At 47.1% G+C, this 10,673-nt stretch overlaps 1 pseudogene; it reads right to left on the minus strand.

Annotated features, from left to right (window-relative positions):
- Positions 1–5,684: 5,684 nt before the first annotated feature.
- LOC122547753 lies at positions 5,685–9,258 on the minus strand (annotated as a pseudogene).
- Between the last annotated feature and the right edge of the window lie 1,415 nt (positions 9,259–10,673).

Here is a 10,673-nt window from a genome sequence, read left to right on the forward strand (position 1 = left end):
CTGTTGCTGGCTACGTCCAGGCCAGTCATTCTGGCCGGAGACTTCAACTGTATCATTGATGCAGACGGACGATCCGGCGGAGGGGACAGTAAACTGGACACCACGTCCAGAATCCTGATGGACACGGTAAAAGATGCCAAGCTGCACGACGTCTTCAGCATCCCTGCAGACGGAGCGTAGTGCAGATACACCTGGTCACGGGCAGACGAGTCTATCCGCTCAAGGATAGATTACCTGTTTGTGTCCCGAACCCTCTCGGTCAGATCCACCGACGTCAAGCCGGTGTTCTTCTCCGACCACTGCCTCCTGTTGGCCGACTGTCACCTACAGGGTGAGCAGCGGGCTGGTAAGGGAACGTGGAAGCTGAACACCAAGCTGTTGAGGAGAAAGTGAGGACTGCAGATGCTGGCGATCAGAGCTGAAAATGTGTTGCTGGAAAGGCGCAGCAGGTCAGGCAGCATCTTGGGAACAGGAGAATCGACGTTTCGGGCATAAAAAGAAGGGCTAATGCCCGAAACATCGATTCTCCTGTTCCCTGGATGCTGCCTGACCTGCTGCGCTTTTCCAGCAACACATTTTCAGCACCAAACCGTTGACCCCGGGAAACATCGAGGAGCTAAAGAGGGATTACGCAGGTTGGAGAACCGTGAAGCTCCTCTTTGAGTCCCCAGCGGACTGGTGGGAAATAGTAAAAGGGAACATCAAGAGGTTCTTCATCCTCAAAGGTGTTCAGGAGGCGAGAGAGAGGCGGGGAAAACTGTCCCAGCTCCAGGAAAGTATGCAGAACCTGCTCCTGCTGCAGACGATGGGGTTGGATGTCACGGAGGACCTCAAGGAGGTGAAGGGCCAGCAAGCCTCGCTCTTTGCTTCGGAGGCTTCCAAGATAATCTTCCAGTCCAGGGTCCGCTCGGTGGAGCAGGACGAGATGTGCACACGTTTCTTCTTCCAGAAGGTGCACAAAGAGAGCTCCGTGCTCAGCAGCCTGGAGGATGAAGATGGCTCCGTAACGTCATCTCAGGCTGACGTCATGAGGATCAGTAAATCCTTCTACGCCAGTCCGTATGACGCGAAGCCGACCGACAGCGCGGCCTCCCAGTCGTTCCTGTTCTCTATCATGGAGGTCTTAGACGACAGAACACGGGAGAGGCTGGACCATCCACTATCTCTGGACGAGCTGACCAAGGCCCTCGAGTCCTTCGAAAAGAATAAAACTCCCGGAAGCGACGGCTTACCGGTCGAGCTCTATTCTGCTCTGTGGGACTTGATTGGCCAGGACCTGCTGGAGGTGCATGTCAGTGTGCTTCAGGCAGGTACCATGAATGAATCCATGAGGAAAGGCATCATCTCCCTCATCTACAAGAAGAAGGGGGAGAGGGAGGAACTCAAAAATTGGAGACCAATCTCACTGTTGAATGCGGATTACAAAATTCCGTCAAGGGTAATCGCCAACCGGGTCAGGTCGGCTCTAGAGTCGGTGATTCACCCTGACCAAACCTGTGTTGTGCCGGGCAGGAAGATCGGTGAGAGTCTCTCGCTCCTCAGGGATACAATCGCCTACGTGCAGGACAGAGGGTTGGACACCTGCCTGATCAGCCTGGACCAGGAGAAAGCCATTGACAGGATATCACACAGGTATATGAGAGATGTTCTCTCCAAAATGGGCTTTGGGGAGGGAATCTGCAATTGGATCAGACTGCTCTACACCAACATTGTCAGTGCAGTCTCAATCAATGGGTGGGAATCAGATAGCTTCCCAATCAGATCTGGAGTCAGGCAGGGCTGCCCTCTCTCTCCTGCCTTGTTTGTGTGCTGCATAGAGCCATTTGCCGAGTCTATCAGGAAGGATGCGAGCCTGAGAGGGGTGACTATTCCTGGCAGCAGGAGCCTGCAGGTTGAGGCCTCCCTGTGCATGGATGATGTCGCCGTTTTCTGCTCGGATCCGCTGTCCGTGCGCAGACCCATGTGCATATGTGACCAGTTCGAGGCCAAGGTAAACCGAGGCAAGAGCGAGGCCATGCTCTTCGGGAACTGGGCCGACCAATCCTCTGAAGGTGCTAGGTATTTGATTCGGGGGGGCTTGGGCGTGCGCCAAGTCTTGGGAGGAGCGGATCAGCACAGTGAGGCAGAAACTGGGCAGATGGACGCTACGGTCGCTCTCCATCGCGGGAAAAAACCTGGTTATCAGGTGTGAGGCACTGTCATTGCTGTTATACGTGGCACAGGTCTGGCCTATACCCAGAACCTGTGCCGCTGCAGTCACCCGGGCCATCTTCCAGTTCATATGGAGGTCAAAGATGGACCGGGTCCGAAGGGACTCGCTGTACAAAGATATAGGCAACGGGGGAAAAAATACACCCAATGCCACCCTCACCCTGATGGCCACCTTTGTGTATGGCTGCATCAAGCTGTTCGTGGATCCCCGGTACGCAAATACCAAGTGTCACTATGTACTGAGGTTCTACCTGTCCCCGGTGTTGCGAAGGATGGGCCTGGCCTCGCTGCCGCGGAACGCTCCGAGTAGTTGGACCGTTCCGTATCACCTGTCCTTCGTGGAGAAGTTTATGAAGAAAAACACCTTTGACCACAAGTCCATCAGGGAGTGGTCAGCACGTAGTGTCCTTGAGACCCTTCGGGAAAGGAGAGGGCTGATCCTATCGAGCGGTTCCCTGAGCAGACTGTCAAAGCCATTTGGCAGAATGCCTCATCACCAGAACTTTCCAACAAGCACCAAGACATGGCTTGGCTGGTGGTGAGAAGGGCTCTGCCTGTGAGATCCTTTATGCGCGCCCGGACTCAGGCGCACCGCACGCTGCCCTCGAAGCGGCTGCAGGGGGGACGAGACTGTCACACATCTCCTTCTGGAATGTGCAGAGGAAGTCTGGAGAGGAATGCAGTTGTGTTTGTGGAGGTTCGTCCCGAGCAGCGCCGTGACGCGGGACTCCGTGCTCTACAGCCTGTTCCCCGGGACGCACACCGAGACGAACATCAACTGTGCCTGGATGATCATCAACTCGGTGAAGGACGCTCTCTGGGTGGTCCGAAACCTGTTGATCTTCCAGCTGAAGTTGACCCCGACTGAGTGCTGCAGACTGGCACATTCCAAGGTACAGGACTACGTGTTGAGGGACGCACTGAAGCTTGGGGCAGCTGCCGCCAAGGCACGGTGGGGAAAGACCACTGTGTAAAGTCTGCCTGCCTAACGAAGAACAGGGGGCCCATGCAGTCATTTGGGCTCTGCTGACGCCTCAGCTAATTATATGGGCATATGATAGAAAAATGTACAGACCGGTATAAAAATGATAAATTCTGATCTCTGTATGTACATGTTAACATATGTATGGCATGGCCAACTGTACAGACCATCAAATTATTTTATGAATAAATTATATTTTTGAAATAAAAAAAAATCTACCAGCGACTCTACTTTCAAGGAACTATGAACCTGCATTCCAAGGTCTCTTTGTTCAGCAAGACTCTCCAAGACCTTACAATTCAGTGTGTGAGTCCTGCTCTGATTTGCTTTTCTAAAATGCAGCACCTCACATTTATCTAAATTAAACCCTATCTGCCACTCCCCAGCCCATTGTTCCATCCGATCAATATCCCATTGCACTCTGAGATACCCTTTATCACTGTCCAAAATACCTCCAATTTTGGTGTCACCTGCAAACTTACTAACTGTACCGCCTCTATTCACATCCAAATCATTTAAATGAATGATAAAGCAAATCCAGAGAAAAAAAATCCAATTCTCTGGGTGTGAATATGCTCTGTGTAAATCCTGCCCTATAACTCCCTACCAGAGAGGGCTGCACATGCGTCCCGCTGAACTTTTCCCCCTACAAAGCTGGCGGCTGCACGTGTCCAGTGAATCGTTGCTCCGAATAAAGATGGTGGTGCTTACTCGAGTCAATCGCTGGATGAGGCATTTTCCCGTTTACTGCAAAAATGAGACTGTTTCAAATTTGTATTTTCTGATGTGCACCAAATGTCTATAAAATCTCTCAACCCATACCAACACCATTTCCCTCACGCTTCCTGTTGTTTATTTCTATCTTTACCAACAGCTCTCCGTCCACACATCCCGAAACGACCGTGAGGATGATCACGTGGTATAGTCTAGTCCCGCCCCTCATTCACCCTGATTGGTCGGAGGACCAACTGCCCCGCCAGGTCCTCCAGCTCTGTCCCTGCCTTTTCATTGGTCCGCCGCTGACATCAATTACCCGGGGCCCATTGTTGGCTGGAGCATGCGGATTGCTTCGTGGCTAGTGTTGCTGTTCATGAGTTACAAGAGTTAAAATGTCAACACCATCTCAAAACCACCTGATGAAGAAGCAGCAAACCTAGTGCTTCCAAATAATCTTGTTGACCAATAGCCTGGTGTTCTGTGAATTTTACTTATATCCATCCCAATCCAACACCTCCAAGTCACGAATGAGGGAGAGATAACATAAGAACTAGGAACAGTAGAAGGCCGTCCTGCCCTTTCAGCCTGCTCTGCCATTCAATACGATCATGGCTGATCATTTCGTGAACACAGAACCATTTACGCACGTTCTCACCGTGTCCATTAATTAATTACTTTTTAAAATATCTAACCTAGCTTTATAAACGTTTACTGAACTAGCATCAACTACTTCCCTGAGCAATGAATTCCATAGAGGTCAAGAAGTTCCTTCTCAATTCAGTCTTAAATTTACTGCCTCTAGTCTTGTGGTGATGCCCTCTTGTCCTAGCTTCACCTGCCAATGGAAACATCTCTCTACTTCTATGTTATCCATTCCATTCATTATTTTATATGTTTCCATTCTTCTGAATTCCAATGAATATAATCCCAATATACTCAGTCTCTCTTAAGCCAACCCCCTCAACCGCGTAGTCAACCTAGTTAACATCCTCGGCACCCCCCTCTCATTCCAATACATCCTTTCTCAAATAAGGAGATAAAAACTACATGGAGTACTCCAGGTGTGGCCTCACCAGCACCCAAGCTGGAACATAACCTCTGCTTTTAAACACAATCCCTTCAGCAATGAAGGACAAAATTTCATTTGTTTTCTGAACTGATTGTTGTACCTGGTGACCAACCTTCATGCAGAAGGATGCTCAGGTCCCTCTGCAGAGCAAATGATGCAACTTTTTAACATTCAAGTAATTTTTTTAAAATGTTACAAGAACCAAAGAGTATATACTTTATATTTACGAACGTTCTATTTCATTTGACAGACCATTACCCACTCACTCAATGTATCTATGTTCGTCTGCAAAGTTTCAGTCCTCCGCACACTTTGTTCCACTAATCATCTTAGTGTCACATGCAAACTTTGACACCCGACATGTGGTTCCAACTCCAAATCATCTGTATCAATTGTAAATAATTGCAGTCTCAACACCGATCCCTGAGGCACACTACTTGTCAATGATTGTCAGCCAGAATAATACTTATTTATCCCCACACTTCGTTTCCTATTGGTCAACCAATCTTCTACCCCTTACACTATGCACCCTTATATTATGCAACAGCCTCTTGCACAGCACTTTGTTGATGTTTTTTTTTGGAAATCCAGCTACACCACATCCACTGGGTCCCCATTGTCCACCTTGGTTGAAATGTCTTCATAGAATTCCAAATGATTGGTCAAGCATGACCTGCCCTTCATGAACCCATGCTGTGTCTGTACAATGGGACAATTTCTATCAAGATTCTGCCCGGCACAAAGATTTGCTGTCCATTAGGGCTTTGTGCATACTGTATAATGGCTGCTCCAGCCTTGGCTGTAGCTGCGTTGGTCGTTGTTAGTGTCTGGAGTCCTTGCACTTCATCTATACCATTGTTGGCCAGCTGAATTGCTCCCCCCTGTGTAATAGCAACACATTGTCCGCTGCTAGTCTGATAGATGGGTGTCTGCATTGTCATTGTAGTAATGGTTGAGGCAGACTTCTCTTCTGATTTCTCGTCATCGATTTCTTGGCACACTGGGGGGGATCAAAAGAAAGTTCATTCAGGACTTTCCTGTATGAAGGCAGTCTCGATAGAATTTCTCTACGTTTCTGAGAGTCAGTCATGCTATCCACAGATTCCTGGGAGTCCTCATTTCCAAGTATAGTAGAAATCTGAACACTCTGAACTTGAGGGGACTGCGTGACTGAGGACTGAGCTGCTTGAATAACTCCTTGGACTGAAACAGTCTGCCCATTCGGCAATTGCACTGAAGTTACTGCTGGACTTGTTGTTGATTGGATCCCAGGCATGGTTAACTGCATGGTCACATTATATATTAATGATCTGTATGCAGGGACAGGGGGCATTCTAATCAAGTTTGCTGATGATACGAAGTTAGGTGGACAGGCAGGTAGTACTGAGGAAGTGGGGAGGCTGCAGAAGGATCTAGGCAGTTTGGGAGAGTGGTCCAGGAAATGGCTGATGGAATTCAATGTGGGCAAACGCGAGGTCTTGAACTTTGGAAAAAAGAATACAAGCATGGACTACTTTCTAAACGGTGAGAAAATTATTAAAGCCAAAGTACAAAGGGATCTGGGAGTGCTAGTCGAGGATTCTCTCAAGGTAAACATTCAGGTTGAATCCGTGATTAAGAAAGCGAATGTAATGTTGTCATTTATCTCAAGAGGGTTGGAATATAAAAGCAGCGATGTGCTACTGAGACTTTAAAAAGCTCTGGATAGGCCCCATTTGGAGTACTGTGTCCAGTTTTGGTCCCCACACCTCAGGAAGGACATACTGGCACTGGAGCGTGTCCAGCGGAGATTCACACGGATGATCCCTGGAATGGTAGGTCTAACATACAAGGAATGACTGAGGATCCTGGGATTATATTCATTGGAGTTTCGAAGGTTAAGGGGAGATCTAATAGAAACTTACAAGATAACACATGGCCTGGAAAGGGTGGACACTAGGAAATTGTTTCCATTAGGCGAGGAGATGAGAACCGGTGGGCACAGCCTTAGAATTAGAGGGGGTCAATTCAGAACAGAAATTCAGAAACATTTCTTCAGCCAGAGAGTGGTGGGCCTGTGGAATTCATTGCCACAGAGTGCACTGGAGGCTGGGACGCTAAATGTCTTCAAGGCAGAGATTGATAAAGTCTTGATGTCACAAGGGATTAAGGGCTACGGGGAGAATGCGGGTAAGTGAAGTTGAAATGCCCATAAGCCATGATTAAATGGCGGAGAGGACTCGATAGGCAGAATGGCCTTACTTCCACTCCTATGTCTTATGGTCTTATGGTCTAATTTGATCACTTTCCTCAGATACCCATTGCCGAGTATGCCTTTTCATACAGTCCTTCCTTTTCACTGGAAAAGACCTTTGTAAAATGTCTTTGAAAATCTTCCACTGCTCATCAACTTCCCACCATAATTTTTTTTTTGTTTCCAGTCTACTTTATCCAGATTCTCTCTCATTCTATTGTAGTTCCCAGTGTTCAAGCACAGGACCCAGTTATTAGATTTTATCTTCACACTCTCCATATGTATTCTAATTCAACCATACGGTGATCGCTTCATCCCAGGGGATCCGTAACTCTGAAGTCATTAATTATTATTGCCTCATTGCACAGGGCCAGGTCTTGGATAGCTTGCTCCCTTGCCAGTTCCATTTCATACTGTTCAAGAAAACTATCATGAATACATTTATGAACTCCTCAAGGCTACATTGACTGAGCTGGTTTGACCAATCTACATATAGATTAAAATCACCCACGATAATAGCTGTACCATTTGTACAGGCATTAGTTATGTATTTGTTTATTGCCCATACCAATGTGATGTAATTATTTGGTGGCCTGTACACTACGCCTATCAGTGACTTCCTTGTTAGAATTGACTGCATCATTCCTGTTTCTCCTAATGTATGGCAATAACAACAACAACTTGCATTGTATGGAACTTTCACATGGCAAATCTCCTAAGGTGATTCATGGATGATCAAAACGTTGATTAAAGAGAATGATTTTAAAATACATCTTAAAAGGAGGATAGAGAAGTTTAGGGAGGCTATTCCACAGACGTCTGCCCTTGAGAGCTCCAACTGTGGAGTGATGCAGGTGGGGTGGGTTGGAAAGTGAACGTGCAAAGGGGAAATTGAAGAGTGCAAGTAGTGCATAAAGTCTTAAGGACAGAGGAGGTTCCAAACTCAGTCTGTCTATCATAGAGAGTATGGCTGCCTCATGGACTTTGAAGCACTGCAACAGGTCCATGCATATCATGACTATGAAGTGATAAAAGAGATTTCTGCTGTCTTAAACAGAGTGAAGGATCTTGTATTGTGGCCTTATGAAACGTCACTGATCTCTACCAAACATGTACGAAGTAGAGTCAGGGCAATAATAAGATGCTGCAACAGGAGGGGAACAGGTAACTCCACACAAAACCCTACTCCTTCTCACCTATTTTCACCTTCAAAACTGAGGGAGTTCCAGAAAAGCACCTTTATATCCCACCACAACACTTTATCCCACAATCGTGGTATATGGCTGTGCAAAGGGAAAAGTGGGATAGACTGTATTGGGACCCTGAAACACTTGGTAAAGACTAAAATCATCTGAGTATTGAAAGCCCCACCACATTGTATGCGTTTTCTATTGTTTTTAGTCGGTTCCTGACTTCCCTTGTTTTCCCGCATGAACCTGTTCAAAATTGTTTTTACACACACCTGCACCATCTGTGAATTGAACCGAGGCCTCTCAGTCCAAGATTCGGGATATTTTCACCGCATCACAAGGCATCGACTCCAACTTCCCTTGTCCCTTAATGTTTCTGTTGCTTAGCTGCTGAGTCGCGCCACAATCAACACTGCAATTGGGAGGAAGGGGCGGAACTGGAGGACAGAGCAGCATCCGGTCCTCCAACCAGAGTGAGTGAGGAGCGGGACCAATGCATTCTCGGGAGTGAACGCTTCAGGATTGGTCAGAAAGTAAACTGTTTTGCAGGATTGATCATTCTCATGATCATAGTGGAGCATTATCCCCTCTCATAAAACAATGTGAGGTTTTAAAGAAATCGTTAAGATGTAAATCTGACAACATAGTTAAGATGTAAATCTGACAATGTACATATTTCCAATAGATTTACACAACTCGAGTAACAAACTTATTTTCAAATTCCCAGAACGATTGGTAATTTACATACCTGGCCGGTATGGTTAAGTTGGATGGAAAAATCTATTTGGATATGAACCATCTCAATGACTATAACTCGACAGAGCAATTGCTAATGTCTTATATTTCTCCCGTGATTCTGTGTAGTTATGAATATTCTCTATAAACTCACTGATAATCTCCGACGCACGCGCAGTTTGATTTCTATGAAGGGCATGCGCAGTGTCACATTAACCAGGGCACGGCGAGACATGGAGCAGCTTTCTCCGGGTGCGGCTACGATCGGCTTCAGAGAGCGGCGTGTGGGATACTCACTGGGAGAAAGGAGCGGAGAGAATTCACAAGACGCGGATATAGGTGAAAAAAACCGAAAAAGATCCTCCAGGCCCTGATAAGGAGATGGTGGTCTCTGTCAGGAAAGCGGCCCAGGGTGACGGTCGCCATTTGTTTGAGGGAAGAGGGAGCGCGGGCCTCAAAGCCGCCATCTTGCGAAGGTCAATGTGCAGGAGGGCGGGGCTATCGGTGTCAAGGACAATCGGAGGAAAGACCCACCTTAGATTACTTCACTAAAGACATGAATGAACCCGGTGGATTTTTCTTAACATCAGCGATTGTTTAATACTCACTCACAGGTTTTTAATTACATCTTTTTTGAAGCATTTAATTCACATTCAATCATTTGCAATTGTGGGATTTGAACCTGTATCCAGAGGATATTTGCTGAGTTTCTGGATAAATTGTCTCACATAATGCCACTAGGCCATCACTTCGCCTGCTCCCAGGTTGAGCATCCCAGCGCAACATGAATCAAAACCCTTTCTTCCTGCACAATTGTTTGATCTTGCACTCTGGTGATATTACTTAGTAACTCTCCATGTGGTATCCCTCACTGTGGGGGTCTAATTATTGCCTCTGTCAGTGTCCCTCGCTTTTGCAGCTAATCCAGATCCTGAACAAACAGAATTCTCCACTCCAGATAGACGATGGAGACTGGGATGTTCCAGATTTCTGTCGGACTCAGTGCCATTTGACATGTGTAGCCCTCACTGCATCAGTTTAATTTCCCATTCTGTTTATCTGTCTGTAGGTACGCAGGAAGGTCCTGACCTAATAGACTTCCCAGCTGCTGGGTGTCTCATCCATCCCTCATTGAAGATAGTTTGTCAGCCAGAGAGACAGAGGGCAGGGAGATCTGGAGCCATCAATAAATCCTGCAGTGAGGTAAGATCACTCACAGTGCACAGAGCAGAGAGCAATGAGAGGGCTCCAAACATCAGCTAACAGGACATGACATAGCTATAGTGCTGGAGGGGGAGCACAATACAGACAAACCCCAGGTTCGGTCACTGCCTTTACTGCAAGTTTTGTTGTACGAAGACAACATCGGGAGTGTCACAGTTATCAATCCAAGCCTGTGCTGTCTTAGTGAGCATCAGTACAAAAGAGGGGAAATCAGGCCTTCCACGAAAGGGTGGGAATGCTGTCTGGGAATGTTCCATTCTGTGTTTCCTCTCCCACACTGTATCTATGGCTTGTCATGTGGATCAGTCATTC

This window comes from Chiloscyllium plagiosum, unplaced genomic scaffold, assembly GCF_004010195.1.
Source record: "Chiloscyllium plagiosum isolate BGI_BamShark_2017 unplaced genomic scaffold, ASM401019v2 scaf_2365, whole genome shotgun sequence".
Taxonomy (NCBI): domain Eukaryota; kingdom Metazoa; phylum Chordata; class Chondrichthyes; order Orectolobiformes; family Hemiscylliidae; genus Chiloscyllium; species Chiloscyllium plagiosum.